Raw genomic sequence first — 14,237 nt, forward strand, 5'->3', positions numbered from 1 at the left:
AACCCTAAACCATTAACACTATACCCTAAACAACACTAAACACTAAACCCATAACAACCCTAAAACCTAAACCTTAAACACTAAACCTTAAACAACCCTAAACCCTAAAAACTAAACCCTAAACAACCCTAAACTTTTAACCCTAAACACTATACCCTAAAGAACCCTAAACCTTAAACAATCCTAAACTCTAAACCCTAAACCCTTAACCTAAACCACCCTAAATCTTAAACAATCCTAAACCCTAAACCTTAAACCCTAAACACTAAAACCTAAACCCTAAACCTAACAATAACCATAACCCCAAACCTAACCCCTAACCCTTACCCTAACTCTAACCCTAACCCTAATCCTAACCCTAACCCTAACCCTAACCCTAACCCTAACCCTAACTCTAACCCTAACCCTAAACCTAATTATAACCCTATCCTTAACCCTAATCCTAACCCTAACCCTAACCCTAACCCTAACTCTAACCGTAACCATAACAGTAAACTCTAAACCCTAAACCTAATCCACCCTAAACCTTAAACAATCCTAAACCATAAACCTTAGACCCTAAATCCTAAATCTAACAATAAACCTAAACCTAACCCTAAATCTAACCCTAACCCTAACCCTAACCCTAAACCCTCCCTGACCCTAACCCTAACCCTAACCCTAACCCTAACCCTAAACCTAACCCTGACCCTAATCCTAACACTAACCCTATTTCTAATTCTAACCCTAACACTAATCCTAAACTTAAACCTAACCCCCTAATAATAACCCTAACCCTAACACTAACACTAACCCCTAACCCTAACCCTAACCCTAACCCTAACCTAACCCTAACCCTAATCCTAACCCTAACCATTACCCTAACCCTAACCCTAACCCTAACCCTAACCCTAACCCTAACACTAACTGTAACCATAACACTAAACTCTAAACCCTAAACCTAATCCACCCTAAACCTTAAACAATCCTAAACCATAAACCTTATACCCTAAACCCTAAATCTAACAATAAACCTAAACCTGACCCTAAATCTAACCCTAACCCTAACCCTAAACCTAACCCTGACCCTAACCATAAACCTAATCCTAACATTAACCATAACCTTAACCCTAACCCTATCCTTAACCCTAACCCTAACCATAACCCTAACCCTAACCCCTTAACCTTAATCCCTAAATCCTAAACCCTGAACAACCATAAATCCTAAACCCTGAACAACCCTAAATCATAAACCCTGAATAACCCTAAACACTAACCTCTAAACAACCCTAAACAACCCTAATCACTAAACCATAAACAACCCTAAACACTAAACCCTAAACAACCCTATACCCTAAACCTTAAACACTAAACCCTAAATAACCCTAAACCCTAAACCATTAACACATTACCCTAAAAAACACTAAACACTAAACCCAAAACAACCCTAAAACCTAAACCTTAAACACTAAAACTTAAACAACCCTAAACCCTAAACACTAAAGCCTAAACAACCCTAAACTTTTAACCCTAAACACTATACCCTAAACAACCCTAAACCTTAAACAATCCTAAAGTCTAAACCCTAAACCCTTAACCTAAACCACCCTAAATCTTAAACAATCCTAAACCCTAAACCTTAAACCCTAAACACTAAACCCTAAACCCTAAACCTAACAATAACCATAACCCTAACCCTAACCCCTAACCCTTACCCTAACCCTAACCCTAACCCTAATCCTAAACCTAACCCTAACCCTAACCCTAACCCTAAACCTAATCCTAACCCTAACCCTAACACTAACTTTAACCCTAACCCTAATCCTAACACTAAACCCAAAACCCTAAACCTAACCCTAACCCTAAAACTAAATTTAAATCCAAAACCTAATCTACCCTAAACCTTAAACAATCCTAAACCCTAAACCCTGAACCCTAAACCTAACCCTAACTCTAAACCTAACACTAACCATAACCCTAACACTAAATTGTAAACCCTAAATTTAAGTTACGATAAACCTTAAACAATCCTAAACCCTAAACCTTAAACCCTAAACACTAAACCCTAAACCCTAAACCTAACAATAACCATAACCCTAACCCTAACCCCTAACCCTTACCCTAACCCTAACCCTAACCCTAATCCTAACCCTAACCCTAACCCTAACCCTAAACCTAATCCTAACCCTAACCTTAACCCTAATCCTAACCTTAACCCTAACCATAACCCTAACAGTAACCATAACACTAAACTCTAAACCCTAAACCTAATCCACCCTAAACCTTAAACAATCCTAAACCATAAACCTTAGACCCTAAATCCTAAATCTAACAATAAACCTAAACCTAACCCTAAATCTAACCCTAACCCTAACCCTAAACTTCCCTGACCCTAACCCTAACCCTATCCCTAACCCTAACCCTAAACCTAACCATGACCCTAATCCTAACACTAACCCTATTTCTAATTCTAACCCTAACACTAATCCTAAACTTAAACCTAATCCTGTAATAATAACCCTAACCCTAACACTAACCCTAACCCTAACCCTAACCCTAACCCTAACCTAACCCTAACCCTAACCCTAACCCTAACACAAACCCTAACACTAACCCCCTAACTTTTAACCTAACCCTAACCCTAACCCTAAACCTAACCCTTACCATAACCCTAACCCTAACCCTAACCCCATCCCTAACCCTACCCCTAACCGTAACCATAACACTAAACTCTAAACCCTAAACCTAATCCACCCTAAACCTTAAACAATCCTAAACCATAAACCTTAAACCCTAAACCCTAAATCTAACAATAAACCTAAACCTAACCCTAAATCTAACCCTATCCCTATCCCTAACCCTAAACCTAACCCTGACCCTAACCCTAACCCTAATCCTAACACTAACCATAACTCTGACCCTAACACTAACCTTAACCTTAACCCTAACCCTAACCCTAACTCTAACCCTAACCCTAACCCTAACCGTAACCATAATACTAAACTCTAAACCCTAAACCAAATCCACCCTTAAACTTAAACAATCAAAAACCGTAAACCTTAAACCCTAAACACTAAATCTAACAATAAACCTAAACCTAACCCTAAATCTAACCCTAACCCTAAACATAAACCTGACCCAAACCCTAATCCTAATCCTAACACTAATCATAACCCAAACACTAACCCTAAACCTAACCCTAAAACTAACCCTAAACCTCACACTATCCCTAATCCTAACACTAAACCCTAAACTTTATATCTAACCCTAACCCTAACCCTACCCTTAACCTTAACCCTAACCATATTCTAAACCTAACCCTGACCCTAATCCTAACACTAACCCTATTTCTAATTCTAACCCTAACACTAATCCTAAACTAAAACATAACCCCCTAATAATAACCCTAACACTAAACCTAACCCTAACCCTAACACTAACCCCTAACCCCTAACATTAACCCTAACCCATACCCCTAACCCTAACCCTAACCCTAACCATAACCTTAACCCTAACCATAAACCTAACCCTAACCCTAACCCTATCCCTAACCCTAACCCTTATTCTAACACTAACACTAACCTTAACCCTAACCCTAACCTTAACCCTCACCCTAATCCTCACCTTAACCCTAAACCTAACCCTAACACTAACCCTAACACCCTAAATCCTAAACCCTAAACCCCGAAAAACCCTAAACACTAATTCCAAAAGCACCCTAAACCCTAAACTATAAACACTAAACGCTAAAAAACCCTAAACCCTAAACACTAAACCCTAAACAAGCCTAAACCCTAAAACCATTAACACTATACCCTAAACAACCCTAAACCCTTAACCCTAAACATTATACCCTAAACCCTAAAACACTATACAACCTTAAACCCTAAACCTTAAAATATCCTAAATCATAAATACTGAACAAGCCTAAACACTAAATCATAAACAACCCTAAAAAACCCTAAACAACTCTAAACGGTAAAACCTAAACAACCCTAAACATTAAACAATCTTAAACCCTAAACCCTATACCCTAAACCTAAACCACCCTAAAACTTAAACAATCCTAAACCCTAAACCTTAAACCATAAACCCTAAATTTTAAACCATAAGTCTAAGAATAACCATAACCCTAACCCTAACCCTAACCCTAAACCTAATCCTAACCCTAACCCCAACCCTAACCTTAACCCCATAACCCTAACCCTAACCTTAAGCCTAACATAACCCCATAACCTTAACTCTAACCCTAACTCTAACCCTAATGCTAACCCTAACCCTAACCCCTTAACCTTACTCCCTAAATCCTAAACCCTGAACAACCATAAATCCTAAACCCTGAACAACCCTAAATCATAAACCCTGAATAACCCTAAACACTAACCTCTAAACAACCCTAAACAACCCTAATCACTAAACCATAAACAACCCTAAACACTAAACCCTAAACAACCCTATACCTTAAACGTTAAACACTAAACCCTAAATAACCCTAAACCCTAAACCATTAACACTATACCCTAAACAACACTAAACACTAAAACCAAAACAACCCTAAAACCTAAACCTTAAACACTAAACCTTAAACAACCCTAAACCCTAAACACTAAACCCTAAACAACCCTAAACTTTTAACCCTAAACACTATACCCTAAACAACCCTAAACCTTAAACAATCCTAAACTCTAAACCCTAAACCCTTAACCTAAACCACCCTAAATCTTAAACAATCCTAAACCCTAAACCTTAAACCCTAAACACTAAACCCTAAACCTAACAATAACCATAACCCTAACCCTATCCCCTAACCCTTACCCTAACCCTAACCCTAAACCTAATCCTAACCCTAACCCTAACCCTAACCCTAAACCTAACCATGACCCTAATCCTAACACTAACCCTATTTCTAATTCTAACCTTAACACTAATCCTAAACTTAAACCTAACCCCCTAATAATAACCCTAACCCTTTCACTAAACCTAACCCCTAACCCTAACCCTAACCCTAAACCTCACCTAACCCTAACCCTAACCTAACCCTAACCCTAACACAAACCCTAACACTAACCCCCTAACTTTTACCCTAACCCTAAACCTAAACCTAACCCTTACCATAACCCTAACCCTAACCCTAACCCCATCCCTTACCCTAACCCTAACCGTAACCATAACACTAAACTCTAAACCCTAAACCTAATCCACCCTAAACCTTAAACAATCCTAAACCATAAACCTTAAACCCTAAACCCTAAATCTAACAATAAACCTAAACCTAACCCTAAATCTAACCCTAACCCTATCCCTAACCCTAAACCTAACCCTGACCCTAACCCTAACCCTAATCCTAACACTAACCATAAACCTAACTCTAACACTAACCCTAACCTTAACCCTAACCCTAACCCTAACCCTAACTCTAACCCTAACCGTAACCATAATACTAAACTCTAAACCCTAAACCTAATCCACCCTTAAACTTAAACAATCCTAAACCATAAACCTTAAACCCTAAATCCTCAATCTAACAATAAACCTAACCCTAACCCTAACCCTAAACCTAACCCTAACCGTAACCCTAACCCTAAACCTAACCCTAACCTTAAGCCTAACCATAAACCTAACCCTAACCCTAAACCTAACCTTAACCATAACCCTAACCCTAAACCTAACAATAAACATAATCATAACCCTTACCCTAAGCCTAACCCTAACCCTAACCGTAACCCTAACCCTAACCGTAACACTAACCCTAACCCTAATCCTAACCCTAACCCTAACATTAACCTTAACCATAACACTAAACTCTAAACCCTAAACCTAATCCACCCTAAACCTTAAAAAATCCTAAACCATAAACCTTAAACCCTAAACCCTAAATCTAACAATAAACCTAAACCTAACCTTAAATCTATCCCTAACCCTAACCCTAACCCTAAACCTAACCCTGACCTTAACCCTAACCCTAATCCTAACACTAACCATAACCCTAACCCTAATTCTAACCCTAACATTAACCCTAACCATAACCCTAACCCTAAACCTAACCCTAACCCAAACCCTAACCCTAAACCTAACCCTAACCGTAACCATAACACTAAACTCTAAACCATAAACCTAATCCACCCTAAACCTTAAGCAATCCTAAACCACAAACCTTAAACCCTAAACCCTAAATCTAACAATAAACCTAAACCTAACCCTAAATCTAACCCTAACCCTAACCCTAACCCTAAACCTAATCCTAACACTAACCATAACCCAAACACTAACCCTAAACCTAACCCTAAACATAACCCTAACCGTAAACCTCACACTAACCCTAATCCTAACACTAAACCTTAAACTTTAAATCTAACCCTAACCCTAACCCTACCCCTAACCCTAACACTAACCCTATCCCTAACCTAACCCTGACCCTAATCCCAACACTAACCCTATTTCTAATTCTAACCCTAACACTAATCCTAAATTTAAACCTAACTCCCTAACAATAACACTAACCCTAAACCTAAACCTAACCCTAACCGTAACCCTAACCTAAACCCTAACCCCCCCAACCCTAACCTTAACCCTAACCCTAACCGTAACTCTAACCCTAACTCTAACCGTAACTCTAACCCTAACCCTAACACTAACCCTAACCCTAACCTTAACCTAACCCTAACCCTAACCCTGACCCTAACCGTAACCATAACACTAAACTCTAAACCCTAAACCTAATCCACCCTAAACCTTAAACAATCCTAAACCATAAACCTTAAACCCTAAACCCTAAATCTAACAATAAACCTAAACCTAACCCTAAATCTAACACTAACCTTAACCGTAAACCTAAACCTACCCCTGACCCTAATCCAAAGCCTAATCCTAACAATAACCATAACCCAAACAAAGACTAACCCTAACCCTAAACCTAACCCTAACCCTTAACCTCACACTAACCCTATCCCTAACCCTAACCCTAACCCTAACCCTAACATTATCCCTACCCCTAACCCTTACCCTAACACTAACCTTAACCCTTACCCTAACCTTAACCCTCACCCTAACCTTCACCCTAACCCTAAACCTAACCCTAAAACGCTAAATCCAAAACCCTAAACCCAGAAAATCCCTAAACACGAATTCCAAAAGCACCCTAAACCCTAAACTCTAAACACTAAACGCTAAAAAACCCTAAACCCTAAACCCTAAACACTAAACCCTAAACAAGCCTAAACCCTAAAACCATTAACACTATACCCTAAACAACCCTAAACTCTTGACCCTAAACATTATAGCCTAAACCCTAAAACACTATACAACCTTAAACCCTAAACCTTAAAATATCCTAAATCATATATCCTGAACAACCCGAAACACTAAATCATAAACAACCCTAAAAAAACCTAAACAACTCTAAACGCTAAAACATAAACAACCCTAAACATTAAACAATCTTAAACGCTAAACCCTATACCCTAAACCTAAACCACCCTAAAACATAAACAATCCTAAACCCTAAACCTTAAACTATAAACCCTAAATTTTAAACCATAAATCTAAGAATAACCATAACCCTAACCCTAAACCTAAACCTAACCCTAACCCCAACCCTAACCTTAACCCCATAACCCTAACCCTAACCTTAAGCCTAACATAACCACATAACCCTAACCCTAACCCTCACCCTAACCCTAACCCCTAACCCTAACCCTAACACTAACCTTACCCTAACCCTAACCCTAACCCTAACCTTAACCCTAACCCTAACCTTAACCCTAACCTTAACCCTAACCCCTAACCCTTACCCTAACCCTAACCCTAACCCTAAAACTAACCCTAACCCTATCCGTAACCCTAACCCTAACCCTAAACCTAACCCTAACCTTAACCCTAATCCTAACCCTAACCCTAACCGTAACCATAACACAAAACTCTAAACCCTAAACCTAATCCACCCAAAACCTTAAACAATCCTAAACCATAAACCGTAGACCCTAAACCCTAAATCTAACAATAAACCTAAACCTATCCCTAAATCTAACCCTAACCCTAAACCCTTTCTGACCCTAACCCTAACACTAACCCTAAACCTAACCCTGACCCTAATCCTAACACTAACCCTATTTCTAATTCTAACCCTAACACTAATCCTAAACTTAAACCTAACCCCCTAATAATAACCCTAACCATTACACTAACCCTAACCCCTAACCCTAACCCTAATCTAACCCTAACCCTAACCCAAACCCTAACACTAACCCCCTAACTTTTACCCTAACCCTAACCCTAACCCTTACCATAACCCTAACCGTAACCCTAACCCCATCCCTAACCCTAACCCTAACCTTAACCATAACACTAAACTCTAAACCCTAAACCTAATCCACCCTAAACCTTAAACAATCCTAAACCATAAACCTTAAACCCTAAACCCTAAATCTAACAATAAACCTAAACCTAACCCTAAATCTAACCCTAACCCTATCCCTAACCCTAAACCTAACCCTGACCCTAACCCTAACCCTAATCCTAACACTAACCATAACCCTAACCCTAACCTTAACCCTAACTCTAACCCTAACCCTAACCGTAACCATAATACTAAACTCTAAACCCTAAACCTAATCCACCCTAAACCTTAAACAATCCTAAACCATAAACCTTAAACCCTAAACCCTAAAACTAACAATAAACCTAAACCTAACCCTAAATCTAACCCTAAACCTAACCCTAACACTAAACCTAAACCTGACCCTAACCCTATCCCTAATCCTAACACTAATCTTAACCCAAACACTAACCCTAACCCTAAACATAACCCTAAACCTCACACTATCCCTAATCCTAACACTAAACCCTAAACTTTAAATCTAACCCTAACCCTACCCTTAACCCTAACCCTAACCCTATCCCTAAACCTAACCCTGACCCTAACCCCAACCCTAACCCTAACACTAACCCCTAACCCCTAACACTAACCCTAAACCTAACCCTTACCCTAACCCTAACCCTAACCCTTACCCTAACACTAACACTAACCTTAACCCTAACCCTAACCTTAACCCTCACCCTAACCCTCACCTTAACCCTAAACCTAACCCTAACACTAACCCTAACACCCTAAATCCTAAACCCTAAACCCAGAAAAACCCTAAACACTAATTTAAAGCACCCTAAACCCTAAACTATAAACACTAAACGCTAAAAAACCCTAAACCCTAAACCCTAAACACTAAACCCTAAACAAGCCTAAACCCTAAAACCATTAACACTATACCCTAAACAACCCTAAACCCTAAACATTATACCCTAAACCCTAAAACACTATACAACCTTAAACCCTAAACCTTAAAATATCCTAAATCATAAATCCTGAACAACCCTAAACACTAAATTATAAACAACCCTAAAAAACCCTAAACAACTCTAAACGCTAAAACCTAAACAACCCTAACCATTAAACAATCTTAAACGCTAAATTCTATACCCTAAACCTAAACCACCCTAAAACTTAAACAATCTTAAACCCTAAACCTTAAACCATAAACCCTAAATTTTAAACCATAAATCTAAGAATAACCATAACCCTAACCCTAACCCTAAACCTAACCTTAAACCCAACCCTAACCTTAACCCCATAACCCTAACCCTAACCTTAAGCCTAACATAACCCCATAACCCTAACTCTAACCCTAACTCTAACCCTAATGCTAACCCTAACCCTAACCCCTTAACCTTAATCCCTAAATCCTAAACCCTGAACAACCATAAATCCTAAACCCTGAACAACCCTAAATCATAAACCCTGAATAACCCTAAACACTAACCTCTAAACAACCCTAAACAACCCTAATCACTAAACCATAAACAACCCTAAACACTAAACCCTAAACAACCCTATACCCTAAACCTTAAACACTAAACCCTAAATAACCCTAAACCCTAAACCATTAACACTATACCCTAAACAACACTAAACACTAAACCCAAAACAACCCTAAAACCTAAACCTTAAACACTAAACCTTAAACAACCCTAAACCCTAAACACTAAACCCTAAACAACCCTAAACTTTTAACCCTAAACAACCCTAAACCTTAAACAATCCTAAACTCTAAACCCTAAACCCTTAACCTAAACCACCCTAAATCTTAAACAATCCTAAACCCTAAACCTTAAACCCTAAACACTAAACCCTAAACCCTAAACCTAACAATAACCATAACCCTAACCCTAACCTCTAACCCTAACCCTAACCCAAACCCTAACCTAAACCCTAACCCCCCCAACCCTAACCTTAACCCTAACCCTAACCCTAACCGTAACTCTAACCCTAACCCTAACCTTGTCCCGCGCAACCGTCTCGCCTGCATGAATGACGCGGCACACAAAATAGAATCCTGCTGCGGTAAACTTTATTAATCTGGAAAAACCGGTACTTGCTTCATGTAACGAAAAGGACGGAGAAAACCAAGAGATCCAAGGAGACGAACAGGACGAACAAGCTCCACGAGACGGCCGAAAACCAACGGGAGAAAGAGAGGAAGTAGAGAGGAAGAGAGAGAGGAAGAGAGGAAGAAAGAGGCAGAAGAGAGGCTATCCAGCCCTTCCCCTATAAAGGGATCAGTCCTTGCCTTGGACGCGGAGCCCCCTGATTGGTTGAAACTCACCAGGCCCTATGACGCCATGGGAGAGGCGGAACTCATGAAGCGGAAGTTACCCAGCCTGTGCGCACATGGCTTGTTTACTGCTAACTCCAGCCAGATATCAGCGCCATCTTGTAATGGCGAATGCGTGGGAATGCGTGGGCGGCGCCCCACAGCCGGATATCAGCGCCATCTTGTAATGACGGAAGCGTGGGAATGTGTGGGCGGCGCCCCACATCTCCCCCTATCTTTTATACTTTAAGCAAAGTAGGACACCCATATTAGGAGGGCGGAGATAGAGGTCAAATCCTCATTAAGGTGTATAAAGACCATGTACAGGAGTAACCGCTAGGCCTTTTGTAGCCCGCAGTACACCTGACCTGTCACTCTGCCGTTTTTCTGAGGGAGGGACACTGGGGCAGGAAACCCTCATACAAATGGCTTATCTCCCGGAGAATGCCCCGCGACCAGGGGTTTCTCAGTGCGATGCTAAGCTCGGCATCCCTCATGGGCTGCTCAAACCAGACACTCTAATCCTGTGCAATGAACCGAAGTTCTAGGAGTGCAAGAGCTGTCTGGCCGGCGACCTACTGCTTAAGCAAAGACAAACAGATATCGGCTGATGCTGCATGTTCTAGAGCGACAGGCGCTTGGGCAGTAACCACCTTGTCTCTTTTTTGTTTGGGCCTCGAGCTTACAAACCAGCCAGAGAAGCAACGCAAGTCCGCAGCAAAGGATTGCTCCCAAGAGTCCCACCCCCACCCAAGTTAGTATTGGGGGTGAAAAGGTTAGGGGAGACTGTAGCATCAAGTTCCACTGGAATTGGTTTCAGGAATGCCGACAGAATCGCCCATCTCGTCTCTTCTCTGGCTCTCTGGTTCCACCGAGTCAGGAGCAGGGCTGTCATCAGGAGTCTCTGCCGTTTTTCGCGTGAGCCTCTCGGGAACCCAGAAAGGATTATTTTCATCCTGAGGAAAAACACAAACAGCTCCCCTGGATCTTATCAACACAAGATCCGGTCCTTTCCATTCATTAGTTATGACATCTTTCCATTTTACCATCTCTTTTGGTTTATCCATGGGTAGGCAATGCCTTTCAGCTGCCGTATGGCCATGGTCATCAAGATTTAAAAAATTTAAGGTGAACAGTGCCATGGATACTGCTGTCCTAGGCACAGGGGGCAAAGCCTGCATAATCCCCCCTTTCTGTTTTATTAGATATGATTTAAGAGTGCGGTGAGCACGTTCCACAATACCTTGTCCTTGTGGATTATACGGCAAACCTGTAAGATGAGTCACAGCCATCTGGCTACAAAATTGTTGAAATTTTTGTGAGGTAAAAGCCGGTCCGTTGTCTGTCTTTAAGAACTTTGGCTTACCCCAGGCACTCCAAGCCTCCAAGCAATGTTGGATGGCATGTGAGGCCTTTTCTCCAGATAAGGGAGTGGCTACAATTATTCCTGAACAGGTATCAATGGATACATGTACATATTGCAGCTTACCAAAGGCGGGGACATGGGTAACGTCCATTTGCCATATTTGAAGAGGCTGGATGCCCCGAGGATTAACCCCCGAGTGGGGCGCAGGCAGAAACTGACTGCAATTTTGGCAATTGACAACAATATCGCGAGCCTGTTTTCTGGAAATGGAAAAGCGGCGCCGCAAAGTTTCGGAAGTTACATGAAAGTTTTTGTGAAAACTTTTAGCAGCCTCTAGCGGCGAAGACATGGCTACAGCAATTATTTTTGTAGCCCTGTCTGCCAAATCATTGCCTTGAGCCATAGGTCCTGGCAATCCAGAATGAGCTCTAATGTGAGTAATATAAAAGGGTGATCTTCTGGCTAGAAGGCAATTTTGAATTTGCGCAAAAATTGAGGCAACTCTGCTAGACGGTTTAATAATGCCAGCCGCCTCAAGCAAATTGACAGCATTAACAACATAAGATGAATCAGACACTATATTTATAGGCTCCGAAAAACGTTGTAAAACCTCAAGAACCACTAAACATTCTACCACCTGTGGGGAGGTTTCTGTATACTGCCTCGAGTAGACCTGACCGTTAACCACAAAAGCCCCCAGCCCAGTTTTGGAACCGTCAGTATAAATAACTAACCCTTCTTTTAGGGGACTACAGGACGTTACTTTGGGAAAAACAACAGGTTGAGTCAAAGCAAACTGTAAAATTGGATGTTTTGGGTAATGATTATCTATTCTTCCCGAAAAGGAAGTGACTAAGATAGCCCAATCATTTGAAGTGGCAGCAAGAGTGGAAACCTGCATGGCATTATAGGGAACAATTAACAGCTGTGGCTCACTGCCAAAATGCGTGATGGCAGATTTTAGCCCCCTCAGCGCTAATTGCGCCACAGCATCTGGATACCAGTCAATTATTTTAGCTGGCGAGGCATTAGGATGTACCCACAATAAGGGTCCTTGCTGCCAAAGCACTGCAGTAGGGAGCCGGTTTGTTTTAAAAACACATAATGAAAAAGGTTTATCATAATCTATGCGAACCAATTGTGCATCCTGTATAGCTTCTTCTACCAACTGTAACGCTCTTTCTGCTTGCGGGGTCAAACTTCTAGGTGAGGAAACATGCGGATCTCCTTCTAAAACATCGAATAAGGGTTTAAGTTCAGCAGAAGGAATCTTAAGAAAAGGTCTAAGCCAATTAATGTCTCCCAGTAATTTTTGAAAATCATTAAGAGTGTGGAGGTGATCCCTTCTTATCTCGAGCTTTTGAGGGACAATCCTATCAGTGAATAAATACCACAGACCCTAGGAATTGACCAGTATCAAAAATCTGGAGCTTTTCTGTGGCAATATATAGGCCCTTACTTTTTAGGGCCTGTAACAATATAGGAAATGCCTCTTTTAAAATCATCAAATTTTTGTGGCATAATGCAAGACGCACCTGTTTCTTTACTCTCTCTGGGAGGAATGAGAAGGCTTTTAAAGGTGCGCGTGTCTCATGAGGAGGGGCTACTGGTAAAGGAGGTGCTGTCGGGACAACTGGGGACAAGCGCGTGGGCCTATACTGCTCGTCAGGATAATATCCTTTTTCCTCATAACTAGCTGCTCCTTCATCTACCCCTGCCTGCTCTTCTGGGTCTAAGCCTTCTCGCTCATAATCATCATTATCTGAAGTCTCGAGGCTACCAATGTTAAGAGCCTCAAAGTCTTCTACAGGGTACAAGCTCACTCCCCTTTTCTTAACATTAGAGGGCATAAGGGAATGATAATCTGAAGGTTCGTGGGTAGCTACTCTCCCGCTATACCGCGTTTCTGGAGGTCCTTTTTCCTTAGGGGGATAATACCTTTTCCTGCGCGCACCCATTCTCTCACTCTGTTCGGCTTCTGATAGCCTATCCTGCGCTTCACTCAATACCTCTTGCCCCGCAGCGACGGCGGGCCTACAACTCTCATCTCTTAAACAATTTTGTACCATCGTCCAAATGGCCATGGTTCCGGGCCCGAGGTTTCCAGCATTTTGCGCACAGTTTAATTCTCTACCCAATCTGTTCCATGAGGCTGGTGAGAGAGACCCAGAAACTGCAAACCAAGGGGCAGTACGCTCAACCTCTCTTACAAAACGCTGCAAGATGCGGGTGGGCAATTCTAAATCTCT

This window comes from Micromys minutus (genome assembly GCF_963924665.1).
Source record: "Micromys minutus genome assembly, chromosome: 28".
NCBI classification, from domain to species: domain Eukaryota; kingdom Metazoa; phylum Chordata; class Mammalia; order Rodentia; family Muridae; genus Micromys; species Micromys minutus.